The sequence below is a fragment of the Glycine max genome, chromosome 3 (genome assembly GCF_000004515.6).
Source record: "Glycine max cultivar Williams 82 chromosome 3, Glycine_max_v4.0, whole genome shotgun sequence".
In the NCBI taxonomy this organism is placed as follows: Eukaryota; Viridiplantae; Streptophyta; class Magnoliopsida; order Fabales; family Fabaceae; genus Glycine; species Glycine max.
The window spans coordinates 3,576,055-3,595,081 of NC_016090.4; positions in this window are offsets into that span (position 1 = coordinate 3,576,055).

Consider the following 19,027-nt stretch of genomic DNA (forward strand, 5'->3'; position numbering starts at 1 on the left):
TGTGAATATGTTATGGAATCGGATGTTGTAATAATTGAAAATATATCGAACCTCAAAACCAATTTGAATTCAATAAATTAAATAATAATCGATGAGTTCAAATAACACCAAGAAAAATAAGAATTCAAGTTGAGAAAAAAATGAAAAGAGATAAATGGTGTAGAACCTAAAGTTGAGTGATGACTAAGAGATAAGAAATCGTTGGGCGCTTCTTTCCATAATATAGAATGAATGAGTAATTGTGGGTGAGATTGAGACGAGAGTGAGTTTTTGTGAAGATTCAAAATCTCATCTTCAATGGATGACAATTGAATATTGTGGCTAGGGTTTTGAAGGCGGAGCATATAATAGATAGAAGAGAGATTTATGCCTTATTAGATTTTGGTTTATATATTATGGGCCAAAGACAAAAAGGCCGATAGGGACACTTTATATAGAAGTATTATAAACATATAATACATTAAAAAATACACAATTTTATTATAATGATATATTTTATTACATACTAGACATTTTTTTACTTATAAATACATACAAATTAATTCAAAATATTACATTTGAATAGGCATTTAACTTTTTGGTATAAATAAAAATTTTATATATTTTTTTTCACCGAGAATATTTCTCAATCGACAGTAAAAGTATAATTCCTATGAGACAAAGAGATCATAGGAGTAGATATTGTCTCTTCCAACAAAATAAATTTTATACTCGACAATGTTTGGATAAGTTAAAATTTTGGAATTGAATGAGTTTTGAAAAAGTTAATAAGATGAAGTTGTTATCCTCTAATTCACCGTGATGTGAAAATACTATGAGTTGCTATCCCCCTTCTTGAACCACTTAGATCTTGATTTTTGTTTTAGTAATGAATCATTATACATCGCATTCTTCCAAGATTCATCTTGAAAGCCCCTCCAAGTATTTCTCTCCTCTTCAAACAATCCACTCTTTTTTCTCCGAATCATTCAACTCTATTTAAATTCTAGCAATGTTATTGTTGATATTTCCAAAGTGAATTTGGTTCCACTCTTTGAAGCTTCCTTTTAGCCCCTTCAATTTCTCCTTAAGGATGAAATCCCCTTTCCCATGCCTATGAAGATTTGACCAAGTATCCACCACCAATTTTCCAAATTGTTTGTCTTCAAACCAACAATCTAGGGATCTAAAAGGTTTAAGTCCTCAAACTACATTAACATCCTTCAACAACATTGGGCAATGGTCCGATATGTTTTTATCCAACACATATTGGGAACTCCCGGGCCACATAGCAATCCAATCTCTTGACACCAAACATCTATCAATCCTACACCTTGCTTTTCCATTTGGTTGGTACCAAGTAAATTTTCAACCCACCAATGAAATGTCTTTTAACTCCATGTCAACTATAAATTTGTCAAGTTCCATCCTTTCACCACTACCATAGTCTACTAAGCTCTCCCCTTGTCTCTCACAAGACCTCCTAATGCAATTGTAATCTCCAATGATAAACCATAAAGACTCCCTACTAGTTGCCCTTACACTTTTCAAAGCTTCCCATTGCCTCTTCTTTGCTTCCAAGTCACAAGGAGAGTAAATGTTGATGATAATAACATCATGTCCCCCTTCCTTCCAAGTTCCCTCTACTCCAATAAACCCACATCCTTGAAACAAATTTCTAGAAACAAATAAATTGTTGTTCCAAAGACATAAGCTAGAGCGCTCCCGCAATGTTAATAGTTGGTTGCATAATCCATTCAATTTCACACTCCCCCATATTGCTTGACACATCTCCCTTTTTATTGTTTCTTTTTTGGTCTCTTGAATACACACAAATTGCACCATTTTCCTTCACAACAGCCTTCTTTATGTACATCAATTTCCCTCATACAACAAATCCAAGTCAATCGATTACCAGGGACAAGTTTCGGGTTCCATTTCTCCAATGATTGAAATATGGACCATAGCCCCTCTTCTTCTCCCTTGTTCCAGTCTGTATGATCACCTCCACTAAAACCAAGTCATCCCCCAAGACATTTTAGTCCAATTTCCCCCGTATAAGTTAGGAAACTTTCCTAATGGATTTTTGTCAATTAAGGTCACGTTCTTTAGGGTTCCCACCCAACATCCCTTCCAATCTACATCCTGCATCTGTTTGTCCTCCTTTTTCCGTTGCCATGCTTTGATTTCATTGTTGCTTCCCTCCTTTTACCACTTTGGCATATTGTCTCTTATCTCTGAGTTGGTAACCAAAGGCATGTTCTCCATGGCTAATTTGTTTCCCCTTATTGCTATCTCCCACATACTTGTTCTCCCCTCCTCCTTGCTAATATCTCTTGTACCTTGGGTTGTTCAAATCCATTTCTTCTTGAAGCAAGCAAATCCAAATCTATGCCCCCATTTCTTCTTCTTCTTGGCTATAGTAACTTCACAGACCTTACCCCATTGTCAAAACACCTTCAAGAGATCTTGCTCCCTTATGCATCCGAAAATCGAAAATCGAATACTCTCCTCTCTCAAACACTGTCCTCGCTCCACTCATGATTTTTTTTGAAGACATTAGTCCTTATGTGTTATTTACAGCGTACATTAATACATATTATGTGCAATGCAAAAATAGATAGTTTTTAAACATTGTTATAATAATTAACATTTAACGAAATTTGTGTGATACTGGTATTTGCCATAAGAGACATTTTATGCAACATATAGTTAAAATAAGACACGCCTAAACGTTTTTATTTTTATTTTTTAAAATTGTATGTACATATTATATACAGAGAGAGAGAGAGGGGGGGGGGGGGGTATAAAGAAGTTATTTATTGATTTTGCACTTTAAGTTTTATAACGTTTAAATAGTTACAATTATTTACTTAATTAAATGATAAATACTTATGAAAAGAATAATCTATATACAGGACAGATGGAGAGAGGGCCGGCAGAACCCGAGTTCCCCCTCCACTTCTCTTATACATTTATTTTTAAATTAATTAATCTAAAATTAATTTTTTTTATGTTATTATTATAATAATTATAATATTGATTAATGTTAGTTATAATAAAATTATATAAAATTAATTGTGTTTGTTATTATTATCGTAATGATTAAGGTGATAATTACAATAAAATTGTGTGTTTATTATGTTTATAATAACAGTAAAGATATTATCATTTAAAATAAAAATTAGATTTAATTTTATGTATAAAAATAATAAATATTTTTTAAAAATTATTATTTATTAAAATTTGATTTAAATGTATTTTTAAACTTTGTAAGTTAATGTATTTTTTTCATTTTTGGTCCCTGTAATATGTTTTTGAACCTTGTAAGTTAGTCTTTTTTATTTATTTTTGGTCCCTATATAAGTTTATTTATCTAATTGTAGTCCCTATAAGTTTGCATCTTTTTAATTTTTTCTTTACTTATTTTTAGTTCATGCAAATTTATATTTTTTTTCAATTTTAATTTCTGTAAGCGCTAATTTATGAGAATTATAAATAAAAAATTTAAAATCTTATAGAAACAAAAATTAAAAAAACACACACTTATAAGAACTAAAAATAAACAAAATAATTTACAAAACCAAAATTAAAAAAAAAGTTAACTTACAATGACTAAAAGTTAAAAAAAATGAATTTACAAAGACCAAAAATAAAAAAGTACTAATTTATAGATATCAAAAACATATTTAAACCTTAAAAATTAGACGTTTAAATAATTACAAAGGAAAAAGAAAAATTTAACACCCTCTAATAGGTTCCTCGACTCGCCCCTATTACAGTACTGTAAAATTTATTTATATTATTAATCAATTATAAATTAATATGTAAAATAAGTTTATTGATTTTTATATTTAATCTTAAAAATCATAGCAAGTATGATTTTTTTATTGGTTTACACTCACGTTACATACAAATTAAACTCTAAATTTATTATATCTTATTAAGTTTAGTAGGAGTTGATGAAAAAGAATCTTGAACTATGCAAAATTAATGTTATGAACATGATATGTTTAGGAAAAAAGTACAATATTCATGTTAATTATATAAAAAACGCCGTAGCAAAAAATAAATAAAAAAAGTAAGTAATTCCCTGATGCAGCAATACTTTTCACAAATTAATTAGTTTGTTTTACTTTTATTTAAGTAGAATAATAATTAGGTATGTAACCAGTAATAGAATATGGAAGCAATCAATGAAGGACCTAAATTAAACAATGGTTTCCCATAAAGGAACGTGACTGACTTAATTGTCAAGGTTTCTATATAATAGTTTTGTTTTACATTACTTGAAAGAAACACCATATATCATGTAGTAGTTAGTTAATATCTGAAAATAATATTGCGGGAGATAGAAACCCAATTCCTTTACAAGTGAGACATACTTTCTGAACTTTTGCTTTGTTCAGCTATTTATACACACTTTTTTTCCACTATCATGCTTCAACACCCTTACCTCACAGCCTTATTATTTGACGTGTTCTATTGTCCAAGTAAGTTACTCTCTCATCATGCATGGGGCATAATTTTCACCACACTCAATTGGGAGCTCAAAGGGATTTTATCTAAAAGTGCAAAGGGCCAAACCCCAATTGCACAGTCAATGTCCATCACTTTCCATCCAATGTACTTCCCCCATGAATAATTGAACATGAACATGAACATGAACATGAACATGTTTGATCTTTGAAGGGTGGGGCAACAATAATGGAAAACGCTATGGCATGATAGGAACTTACAAAAGAAAAAAAAATCGAGTACTTTCGTTGTCTTAGACAAAATTGAAATTGCTCACATATCAATGTGGCAGGAAAGAAGGGGGACATGCTTAGGCTTCTTGTGAATTCTTTATGGAAACTATGATTTGGACATGTCAGAGACAAGCCTTATAGTAATTTATTTAATTTATATAATCTACGTTCCCCCATGTGAAGCCTAATAACATTACATTACATAACAATAACAACTCCTACTTCTAACTTCTCCCCTATGAAGTGTAAAGTTGCCTAAAACCCTTTGCTTCCCACTCTTTCCCTACTTGAATTTTTAATTCATTACTTTCAAATATTTTTTTCCTTCTCTCTCGTATTTTCTTTTTTTCTTTTTTCTTTGTTGTTTGTTGGCTAAAGGGTACGTATGTGTTTCTGTTATGTTCTTTTCTCTCTTCTCAAGACACCTCACACCTCAAGCAATTTCATAAAAAAAAAAAGGCCTACTTCTACACATTCAATATAATGGTAATATTTTTTTTAAGCCGAAACGTCATTTTATTGCAAGAATTTATATATTTATATAGTTAACAATCTTATAGTTGACATCCCCATGATTAGAGGGCAACATGCAAGTCATCGATATGTATAGTATAATAAAAACCATCATCTCTAATATCCATAGCCGACCTCAACAACACTTTTTAATATATTTATACAAGATATATATATATATATATATATATATATATATATATATAATTAGTGCCTTTCCTTATAACGTGATCATAACTTTATTATTTTATTTTAATTTCATTTTTTCGGTTCGACATCAGAGTTTTCTATTTCCCTTTTTCTTTTGGTTTTTTTTTCTTCTGAAAATAGAGAAAGCAAGCATGTTACGATTAAAATAAATACGAAAAAAATAATATTCAGTTGCATTTGGACCACATGGGATGGTGAAAGAAGGTTTGGACTAGAAAATGGACTAATCGGTGCCTCCGTGACGTAGAGACCGCCACTTTTAGATCACGGGATGATTTGATAGCAACCACCTCATAGATATTATTAGGGCAAGCTGAATTAATGAAGCAAAATGGCACCAACAAATTTAAGTAAAAAATTATCATGTACTAATAATCTAACATATATTAATAATTTGACATTAAAAAGATATAACTTTCATTTAGGAGAAACTAAGTTGCCAATATAAATATTATTAGTTAAACTAACAATATGATATATTATTACTAATACATCAAATATTATAATATATTATACTATAATTCAAATATCTATATGGATAATTCAATTTTTGTAATATATATATACAGAGAAAATAAGGTAATCCTAAACATAATAGTTTATTTCTCAATAAATTATTAAATAACATTTAGTAAAATCTATACAATTTTTAATTCATATATTTAAATTTTTAATAAATAAAATTATGGATGGGTAAACTTAGGTAATTATAAATCATATTAATTTATGTTTGTTAGAAGGACAATATTAGTTTGTGGCGCAAGCGTATACAATCGTAATAAAAAAAATAGTCCTCATTTGGTATATGAGTGTGTCAACACACATTCTTTTAGTTTTTATAGATAACAATTGAGATTTTAATATTTGAATTTAATTTAGTGAAGGTTTGTCTGATATAATTGTGTCTTTGACATTATTACATGTCTTGCAATTTTTTATTGGGCTTCCATTGGTGTTTCCACACTTTTTTTTTTATGGCACAATATATATTAGAATGACGATTCAAGTTCGACACGTAAGTGAAATGTTTAGATAATAAAGTAAAATAAATTTAGATTAAGAAATAAGAGAGGATGCATGCATCCTAACAGTGGGTGTTTATTGTTTTTGTTTTCGGAAACAAGTTAGGCTTATGCTTATCAAGGATTTATATAACGTGATGACCTCGCCATAAGTCATAACTTAGTCACTAGATTTTCCTGTCAAGTTAACTTGCATCATTAAAAATAGTTTCCAATTATTTTATCAAAATATATATTTCTAAAGTTTCTTTGGTATTGGAGATCTATTACTAAAGTTTAATTATAATTATGAACATTAATTTATCGTACACAAAAAATAATAATAAACATTTTCTACTTTGTAGATTTAATATAGTAGTATTATACAATAAAGTTACAATGAAAATATAGTGTGTGTTGGATGGTTAAAAGAGAGAAAGAATGATGAAAAATATATTGGATTTAATATCCTATGCTAACAAAACTAATTCTAATAAATTAACATTTACTGATAAAAAATGACAATAGAAAATTAAGTTTTTTCCCACTTGTTTGATTGAATATTGAAGAGAAAGAAAATGATTTTTTCTTATAAATACATATTTATTGTTACTATATCTACATTATGTGGGATAGAGAAGAAATAAAAAAGTTAAAATTATAATTTTTGATAGCTTTCAATTATTTTTATCTAGACATATTTTTATTATTTTCTATTTCTCTATTTAACAAAATAATATCAAATTATTTTTTTCTCTCTCACTTTGATGTGTAAAATATGACCATTAAGGGCAAGAGTACCCTAAGCGAAGTAACAGTGGACCTAAGTCTGGATATCGCACCCAAAACACTAGTTGTATTCCCGTAATAATTCAATTCACAATAAACTAACAATTTGGTCTTTTATCAATAGTTGAAGGAATTGTGTTCAATCCATGAGAAAGATAAGAGAAATTACACGTTAGAGCTTCCTTTTTCCCAAGTCTTGTTTGTTTCTGGTTTTTGTGACCCAACCTATTTGTTCATAAATCGATTTTGAGCCAAAGGTGCTAACTTTTTTGAAGAAACTGGAGTGGTTTTGTTGGGGCACTGGATGCCCATATTAGTTAACTTTCTTAGATTAGGGCCATGCCTTTTCCTTCTGATAAGGATTTTCAAGGGAAAGGAGTGTTGGAGTTCTCTTCAGCTTCAAATTCATTTTCAGTGCTTTTGCATAATCCACAACCAAAGTGGACCATAGACAAAGAGGACTATTGTTATGTGGGAAGAAGTACTGAGCCCACCTCAGTTCTTGACACCAGAGAAGCCATAACTTTTCCACGGTGGGAAACTTCACCAGAAAAATGTGGTGATGGTGTTGTGAGAGTGATGGGGAATGAGAGGGTCAAGATCAATCCATTCTGAGACTAATCATAGGAGATGTTGAGGACCCTTATGTAGGGTTGAACAAGCTCTTTTGGGGTAGCTCTCAACAAAGTGTCGATTTCAATGCAGGGTTTGGTGTTGTGGATCAAGGGTTGAATATGATAAGTGTTGTTGACCCTTCAGGGAACAATACTTACCCTGGTTTCCCTTTCATTACTGAGAATATAGGTGGCCGCAATGTTAAGGCTGGTTTCTTGTCTATTGGAGAATCAATGTTTTTTGTTTCTGGTAACAGTCCTTTGTTGTTTTCAACATCTCTTGGTGGGTTTAATTCTCAGCAGCAACATCAAGTGGTTTGAGAGGTTGATGAAAAGCCTTAGGTCATTAACCCCCAGTTTGTGTTGAACCAGAATCAAGTTTAATTCTCTGATAACCCTTCTTTCTTTGTGCCAATGGTGTACCCTCATTTGCAAGAGCAGCAAGTTTTGTCTCAGCATTTCATCCTTTCAGCCATTAAGAAGATCATATTAAGTCCCCTCTGTTTGAAGGAAAAATTATCTACTTGGAGAAGCATGCTTCTGTAATATGGCTTCTCTCCATTCACATTTAGCAACTTCACAGAAGCTCAAGCTGAGGGTTTACTGCATAAGGCACTTGTAAAGGGATTTCAATTGGAGAGCAAGCACTCATCTCTTTCTCTATGTTGGCAGAGGAAAGAACTAATCACAGTTTCAACTTGGAGATGCTGAGTAGCAGCAACAACTAATTATTACCTTATATATTTAAAGGTGTTTCATAACTTATTGCCTAGTTTATGTATTTAGGCTTTTTTTAATGAGATTTGATAACTGTGAAATTTGAGCTAAATTGATAGTCATTTTTGGCTAATAATGATAATAATTTCTTCACTTTATTATTGTTTTTAATGAAATAATGAAGAAATTAACATCTTTGTTATTTTTTATCAGCAGAAGTCAAGAGAAGAGGAATTCAAGTGCTTTGAAGAAAAATTGAGGCAAAAAGTAGAAGAAAAAGCCTTGAAGAGAAATTGAAGAAGTGGACAGCTCGCTTAGCGCGTGCCCGCACTTAGCGCACAGCTCAAGCTTAGCGCGCGGAAAAGCTCATAATGAAGCCCAAAGGCGCGCTTAGTGCAAAAGCCGACGCTAAGCACGAAGTTAGCATGAAAATTAAGCTTCCTAGTGCCTATATAAGGAGGAGGAAGCAAAAGAAAAATATACTGAGGCTCAAATCTATCCAAGGCCTGGGTCTATCCTTTTGAGGAAATCCTCTTTCTTAGTCATTCCCTATTTTCTTACTACTAGTCATCCATCCCTTTCTTCTATTAGCCTTTGAAGTATAAAGTCTCTCATGGCTATGAGAGGCTAAACCCCCCTCTGTTGGGAGCCTAGCAGCCAATGCCCTTGTAATATAACTGTTCTTCTTATCTATTAATGCAATTTCAATTTCTATTGTTTCTTTTCTGCTCTTCATCTCTATTGTGTGGTTTGGTCATCCATGCATCTGTTTTTAGGGATTATACATTGGGAAATGGTAATGTCTAAAGAATTGGGAAAAGACATCTCAACATTGCATTACTAGGGATAGAGTGACTTTGTTGTGCCTCTGCATACATCTTCATACTTAATGCGGTTTATGATTCAATCTTTGCAAAGAAATTTGGGAGAGAGAATACATAAATTAAGCTTTTCATCATGAGGGATCAGGGTTGAGCATATTAGTAGATGTGAGTGAAAATTGGGAAAGTAGTTAATAGAGAAAAACATTAATATTCCATCAAGGGTAATTAGACATGTTAGGCCCCAATATTATCGCATTTTGACTTCATCTTTTGCATTTAAATTATTGTTTATTTTTCTTGCTATCTTTTTCTTTTTTCCTTTTACCCCCAATTTTCACACTTACAATTCCTTTTTCTTTTACTTCTTCTTTTGCTTACAAATTGGGTATTTACCAACGCTAGTACAAACAAAGTTCTTGTGGACTCGACACTCGGTCTTCCGTTTTAATCTTTATTACTTGTGATAAAATTGGTACACTTGTCAATCTGTTAACAAGATTCACCACCCAAATGTTCTTCATTTGTGGGTTGACATCTAGATTCTACAGTTATTACTAATGTGTACATTTAATAAGGGTATATGTATGCCTTTTTCCCATTTCTATTATCTAAGGATTGGTGAGTGTCTTGTTGTTATGTTGAAGGAAAAGAAAATTTCTTAGAGCCAAGAATGATTGCTCTATATTTATGTTTATGCTTTAGTTTTGTCTTGATTGTTGATTACTGTATTAATTAGGGGCTGAATTTGGCATACATGATGGTTTTAATATGTAGCATGAGTGTCTTGTGCCAATTTTATGCACTATATATGTATGTTGGTGATCATAGAAGTATTACCAATCCTATCGTGTAATGTGATGGATGTTCAATGTTTCAAGAATTTCTTAGATAGTTTAATTACTTCAAGAACCACTTAAGAAAATGGACAATATTGGTGATTTACTCATTATCTTACCGATGAAATTATATATATATATATATATATAATATGACTCTTGTGAGAATACTATATTGCATGAGAATATGAGAATAATTAATAATAATTATTAGATCAAAATTAAACGGTTAAAATTAAAGTGTTTAAAATTTCAAATTAAAATAATATATGATCAAATTTCTAAAAGATTAGTCATACAACAAACAAATCTATAAAAATATCAATTATCTCCCTAAAATATTTCAGTTAATTAACATATCACTATCATGATAGTCGTTGTCATTACTATGATTAATGTTGCAACCATCACCATGAGTTTACCCAGAGTCAGTTTATTCAAGAGTCAACTTGCAAAGTACAAATGGACTCGTAAACTCGTAAGAGTTAGCGAGTTAACTCGAGAGTTTGATAACCATGATCACCATTATCATCAACTGTCACCATCGTTGCAGTCATCATGACTTTTTTCGTTGTCACTGTCACCACCATGACCACCATTATAGTCGTCATTATCATGATTGTTGTCATCACCATCACCATCATCAACCACCACCACCACTTCTATCACCACCACCATCATTGTTGGTGGTGGTGATGATGATAAAGGTAGTGACAGTCATGGTGATGATGATGACTTAATAATGATAATTAAAATATTTTAGGACGTGATTTATTTAATGATTTTTTTAAAGATTTAATAATTATATTATATTTTAATTTAAATTTTTTAAATATTTTAATTTTGAACATTTATTAATTTTAATTATAATTTAATGATTGTTATTAATTATTTTGATGTTCTCGTGTTCTATAAGGTACCATATTTTTAAAAGAACTTTTGAAGTATGATAAAAATACAACCTAAGGAATCCATTTTATCTTAGTTACACTACAATGACTTTAATGTCAAGATCAGAACATATAATGAATCATCAAAAAAATGTTGGATTTGCTCCCATCTATGCAGGAAAAATTGTTGTTCTTTGACTGATTTTAACTTGGCAATAATGGTGTTACTTTGCACAAGAATTTGTTAGTGATCAAATTATGAAATCAGTCACGTACAGATATAATGGTTATAAATATTTCACGTTTTGAAATAGCCAATAAATTTTTGGCTAGTATTGGCAAATCACGTTTGATTTGCGAGGTCAATTCATTATCTTTTGACAGATTGAGTTACAAATAGTGATCAGGGATTTGAATTTGGACTTTTGTATATAGAACAAAAAAAAAACATATAGGTAAGAAGTGACATCTCATTTTTGTGCCCCTTCAAAACTCTTGAAAGAGATTAGTCTTTTGCTTAACGATTGGAGATATTTCTTACAATCATATATGTAAAACAAAAGTTAAATTTTATGTTTCGCAGAATTAATTAAAAATTTAGTTAAAACCTAAATGTTAACTTCTTTAGTTAAAAGGAATTAATTTATCGTCATTCAGAAAAAAGGTATTATGATTTTTTTAACGACTCTATTTTGGCCATATAAGTTCATAAACTAAACTAGTTAAAAATAGCTTGCCAGACACTCAATTTTTTTAATTAATTTCCCAATTTTATTTTTTTATGTCAATCTTTATATACATCCGTATTTTACTTATCATTTCATTTACTCTTTTTCAAAAAGAATATTTTATTTCATTTCTATTATTCAACTAATTTGACTCACCAACTTATAAAATAAAAATAAAATGGGTTGGCTTTTCCGACAAGTTTTAAAAAGCAGGTCAATTCACCTCCTCAACCTCAGATTGGTGGCGGGGCGGAAGGGACGAACAGCTTTGCAACTAGAATTGGATATTTTTGTAGTTCTATTTTAATAATAGTAATAATAATAACTAGAATTGGACATTTTTGTAATTCTATTTAAGTAATAAAAATAATAATAGGGACATTTTAGGTGTACGCATGTGTTGAAAAGAAATACATTAAACACTTAGTTTTAAAAATTTTGGTCCTCTATTTTTTCAATCCTATATTTTTTTTGTTTTTTATTTTAAAATAAAAATATTTAATCTTTAATTTTTTTAAATTTATGATTTTCATCATTTCATCGAATTAAAAACGTTGGCCGTTAAAAAATTAATGTTATAAAACATGAATTAAACAAATAATATCATATTATTAAATTTGGACCACATCAAATTAATAATCTCTTGGTTAACCCTTCAAATTTGATAGAAGAACTAAAGTTATAGATTTTATAAAATTGAAAAACTAAATATTTCTATTTTAAAAAAATAATAATTTTAAAATAAAATAAAAAGACAAAATGTCTCGTAGTTTAAAATAGGGACCAAAAATTCAGATTTTATAAAATAAGAAAACCAACAATGTATGGAGAAATTTATTATCCTACTTAATTTGAAAAAGATTTTATATAAAAGATTAAAAAATAAGTGTAAATAAATATTTGTTTTTTATTTTTTTGACATAAAACACAAATATTATCTATTAAAGTTAAATATTATTTGAGCGGAGTATGATTATTATATATTATAAAATTTTTCTTTGGAGTATTTAATACAACCGAATACTTTGAATTCAAACATGAAATTAATTTGTAACTACCGCAAGCTATTTGATCCATACATTTGGTAAGTATAAAATAATTTAATTTGATTATATGTAATTTTAAATATAACATCAATTATTTGGTATTGATAATGTAATTGTGTATGACTGAACTTTCAACGAGACGAACACTGACATTCGTGAATCATGTTTTAAAAATGACTCATGTTTAAAATATTTGACCAATTATTTGATCAACTCATGTTACTGTCGTTTCTTTCCCCAAAAAATACAATATTCAACACTTTATTAAATAATTAAAAAAACTATCAAATACTTTTCAAAAGAGTCCTTAAAAAATTTATATTCATATTCTAATGTTGATATTTTATAAAAAAAAAATATATTGATGTCATCATAAAAAAAGGGGTATTTCAAACACTACGGTTTTTAAATTATCACCGAACTGTTATTAATAATCTCACTTAATAAGTGTTTGGTTTACTTTTCTTTTTAAAAAAATATTTTTAAATTTTAATTAAACAAAACAAATATCTTCGAAAAAAAAATAAACTAAACATATTTTATCTACATATTTGATTCTACGTCTAACAATATTTGATTACAAGCTATATATACCATAGCTTTTGCGTTATTCCATCAATTTGACGTGAAAATATGACAATATGCACATTTTCAATGTACAAATAAACACATGCATATTTGAAAATGAATAAATATATTCTAAATTTTCCATTGACTGGCTAAACTAAAAACAAAGTCTAAATATATTCTAAATTTTTAAATCAAACAAAAATAAGTACTAAAAGTTTAACATGTCAAGCAAAGTTTCGAGTGGAACTAAGTTTAAATTTTTTAAATAAAATTTTGATTTCAAGTTTTATATATATAAAAAAAAACATTTCAAATTTATAACATGGTGACAACAAATAATGGAAAAGATCTCACTCCTGGGCGTCTATTATAGATTGAGCTTTTGATCATTAAATTATAACGCCCAAGTATGAGTACTACTTATCATAAAAAATAAAAAATAAAAAATAAACATCAATTTTAAAAATAATAATTTCTATTTATATTACAGTTTTAAATTTATGAGTTTTTCTTAAAGTAACTACTTACAAAATTTATTATTTTTTTAAAGATAAAATTCTCTCAGAATATTTAATACACTTACATATTAAAAGTTCAAACTTAAAAATATTCTTGGATTCTTAACCCGAATTCGAATTCGAGATCAATGATTAAAGTAAATTATAAAACTGGCACCTTAGTAAGGTAAGTGGTTAAAAATTAGTTTACAACGTGTATTTAAGTTTTTTGGTGATTTGATCTCTATTATCAATTATGTACTTTAATAAAAAATTAGTAATTAAATTAGTTAGTTAGCATGCTAGTAATGCTCATTTGTCTAGTTGACAAGAAATTTATTTTTCATATATATACGAAAAATTTAAGACTCATAAATGTTTAGAGTTTAATAGATAGTACTAATAATACAAAATTTTACTTTGTCAAAAAATCAGAAATAACTTTTAATATGACTATTAAAACACTTATTATATTGTTGTTTATGATTACAGGATAGTGTTAAATTTCACCAAAAAGAGAGGATAGTGCTAAAAAAAAACATTTACACTGTCTACGTATGTATTATTTATTTATGTTTGAATCTGTTTTCAGGAAAAATAATTATTTTTTAAAAAAGCTGTCAGAATTTTAATAATCAAAATTTAATATAACTTCTACAAATCAAGAATTTACGAAGAAAACAAATCACTGCAGACTGCCAGAAAATACATAACCGACACAAAGGCTTTTTTAAAACAAAACTATGCCTTTTCTATATATTAATGAAAATGAGGAGTTGTAGGGCTGCATTTTCTATATAGTACCCCAAAACATTTTTTTTCTTTCATTTTCTACATATTGTAGCTACACAAAAGCTTGCTAACTGAACAAAAACATTGCAATAAGCTTATTTTATTTTATTCTATTTTTTGCCTGTAAATAAATTCATCTGGAAAACCTTTCAATATTTTAAAATATAAAACAAATGCTGAACCTCCTAATCAAATTTTCGTTCTTTTAATTTGATTTTATAAGTTTTAATAAATAATTAATAGGTTCTTGAGAATTTTTGATTTTTTTTTAACACACTACGTGACTTAACCATTTTGAGCTAACACAGTATTTTAGTTAAAATCAATCGACACTAAAAATTATTTTAAGAACTACATGACTTAGATTCTTTGAGTTCCTCATTGAATGATACACAAGGGTGAGAATCAAATTATGACAGTATATATTAACCTTTTCATAATTTAATATATATTCTAAATAAATGTTATCCATTCGATTAAATTTGATTCTTATTTTTTTTTCAAAGGGGTGAAGTAAATATTTTTATAGTTAGTAGAAAATATTCAAATGGAAAAAAAAATTATAGTCATTTTAATTCTAGACATTATTTAATTAGAGTCGGACTTCTTTATGATGGATATGTTGTAAGATGCTAACAGCTTCTCTAAGCATAATCAACTATCAAACCCAAATATTTTGACTTTGAGGACTATTTTCTTTTGAAATTTTTTTTTCAAGCTTTATCAAAATTATCCTTGGTGACAAGTCCTTGTTTTTCATAGACATAGTTTCTTTGGTTCATCGTCCCCTTATGGTCTCGATTGCAACATTTTTTAAAGGAACTTATTTTAAAATTTTACAATTTTATTGAAGCTAAAACAATAATGCCATAGACTAACTAAAAAAAAGTTAAGGACAAAGAAACTCTATTTTATAATTATAGCTAAAAACCAAAGAGTTGTTTATTCTCATGTAAAAAAACAAACTTTACATTGGGAATACATAACTACAATGATATCTATTCTTATACCTATATATTTTTTCCATGAACTCAGAAACCAGAGAATGCCAAAATCTAGCTTAAGCTCTATGGACAACATCGTACACTGCTGGCCATGTAAAAAGATTTGAAACTTTTTATTGATATATAAATATCAATTACTCAATTCTTTAATACATGAACTGACACAATCACATTATATATATATATATATATATAGATATAGATAGATAGGTATATCAAGTGAGAAAAATATTTTATTACGAGAGATGAGAGGATTAAATAATAATTATTAAATTAAAATAGAAAGTTTAAATTTAATTGTTAATTAAAATTATATGTATTTTTTTAAGAATGAGAAAATATTATATTTAATATTGACTCTCTTGAAAATACACGTGCAGTTTTAATTAGTAACTAATATTCCATATATATATATATATATATATATATATATATATATATATATATATATATATATATTAGGATGAGAAATATGCTATGGAAATTCGTAATCATAACCTCGATATAAAGGCATGCCAGCGGTATGTGGTCCTGCAAGAGCATCACCGTTCTAGACAATGAATAGTATTTAATTTAATTAGTTGTAATAACTGGAAGAGGGAGCACAGGGGGGTTTCTTAAATTATCATTATTTTTTTTTTATCTTTTTTTAATATATTTTTGGGTAAAATAAATTTTACTGCTATATACTTTAAGGGTCACGGTGTATATAAAAATACAATACATGAAATTTTGGCACATAAATGCAGCGTATGTCTACCAAGTTATATACCATCTTAATGTATGTAATGCAAGCAAAGTTATACAAGCACACATGGTTAAAATATTTTCTGGAATATTGTTAGGCAGCTAGTATTATGTCAGGTTTTGTATTCTTTTTTTCTAGAGATGTATAAATAGATTAAATTATTCGTTAGGACTTTATGGGTAGCTTAGGCTTCTTCATTGAATGAGTTAGTTAAGTTGTTTTCTTGTTTAAATTAAGTTTAGTTCGGGTTTTAGTAATTTATAAATCTTTTAGACTTAATATGTTGATTAATTTAAATTGATAAATACATAAAAATAATATAACATTGTTATTATTACTGCATTAAAATTTTATAATATAATGAAATTATATATTTACATAAGTAGATAATATTAGGCCTTTTGTTTAAAATATGAGTCTAACTTAAATATTGTAAGACCTACTTTCGAAATGATTTATAATTTGATAATGAATAATCTCATAATTCAATAATTAATTTCAGGAAAATATAAGATTGATTCATGGTTGAAAAGGAGGATTTAAAGCCGAAGGAAAAAAGAGAAGAAAAACATTGCAGATTCAAATATCTTTTTACTAACATTTCTAACAAAACTAATAAATAATATTTATTGATAAAAAAATATTAATGTGTTTTTTAATTCCATATTCTCTTGACAATTACGCTATAAAGTTTTATGTGTAGACTCCAATTTCATTCACAATACCAGTAACAAAGGAATACTTTAAAATTTTTCTGCTAGTTTCTCCCAATAATTTTTAAGAATCAAGTATAGAATAGATAGAATGTTTTTTTGCATTTTAAATTTCAATTTCAACATCTTATTTAATATTAAGTGAATTATTAAAAAGTTGAACAATATAGGGGCAATAGGGATTGTTCAGTTGTCATATTCATAGAGGCTACATAGATTAGGGTTAATGGATCAACATGATAGTAAACATATTATTGTAGTTAACTAAAATTAGGAGTTAAGCATTGAATAATGCGCGTATGTTTGGAGTTTTGGGTCTTCTGATACGAAGCAGGCGAGGAATTAAAGTTTATTCTCCAAACATGACATAGATCCATAAAGATGTGTATAGTTTAACTTGTCAATTGTCATATAATCCAACCATGGTTTAAAGTGTCAATATAAGTTAGTGATTTCTTAGTGTGAAAGGGAGAAATGGTAGTCTCAAACAAATCGCTGTGTTTCTAAGGTGATGAAAAGCGTGCCGGTGCTGAAATTTTATGGGTTCAAGGCAAAACAGTTAATAAAGTCATTTTATATTTAAGTATTTAAAAATATAAACATATTACATAAAAATAAACATATAATGTCATAAGAAAATGATATAAATGATATGTTTTATTTAATTAAACAAATAACATAATTTTTATAAATATAAAAAAATATCATATTTTTTTATTTAATGTACACATCCCTTAAATTTAAAACATTTTTAATTTGAGACATATATATATATATATAATTTGGAGGACCAAAATCAAATTCACTTTAAATTTCAAGTATAAAAACATAATTAAGCATATATAATTCTATTAGCTTTGTCATAATTATTTTAAAGTCACATCTTCAGTGATAATTTTTGTTTGGTTGATTATGTAAAAATTATATAAAATCTTACACTTATAGACTTAGACTTATCATACATAATTATTAAACTTATTTTATTTTAAATGTAGTAGAGAAGATGTTATCACATCAATAAAGGTTAATCCAATCGATAAAAAACAAACTCATTTGAAGAGGACGTAGATTTAATTTTCAAAGAATTTCTTAGTGACTAATTTATAAACATTTATAAGCACTATGAGTCATGAGACTTGTCATGACTCTTTTGAGTTTTCAAAATCCAACTTATCTAAACTTTTCTTAATAATAATATTGATAAAAAAATAAGAGAGAGAGAGAGAATTGGGAGAGGTGTTCCATATAGAAAAAAATCAGAAAGGCAATGTGACCATTGAAGGAGCTAGAAACATGAAATTGAAGGGGTTACTTGAACAATTGACAATGATTTCCTTGCTGCTTAGTTCTATTCTCGTTTGCCTATGAATCAAATTCCTGAATTTCGAAAATATCTAAGGAAAACCTTATTAATTTTAGGATTATTTGTACAATTGATTTCTCCCCTTTCTTTTTCCTTGATGGTACGGGATATAATGTGTCTCAGTCAAACACTATAAAATGAGTAGATGAACAAGTAAACAAAAAAACGCTTGTATCTCTCAAATTTAACATTTCAGTTTTTCTTTTCACTGGAGAATATTTCTTCCTAATAACACTTTCTATAACTCATTCCAACACTTTGCCAAAAACTACAAATTAGAAGTGCAATGTATTAAAATAAATTAAACCAACATAATTTTCAATAAATTTCAATCAATTATAGAAGTATATTAGATAACGAGTTCTAAGTGGGCAGTTCTGAGAATGAACATTTACAAAACTGATTTTCCAAACGTAAAAAAACATTTAGTTTTAGCTACTAT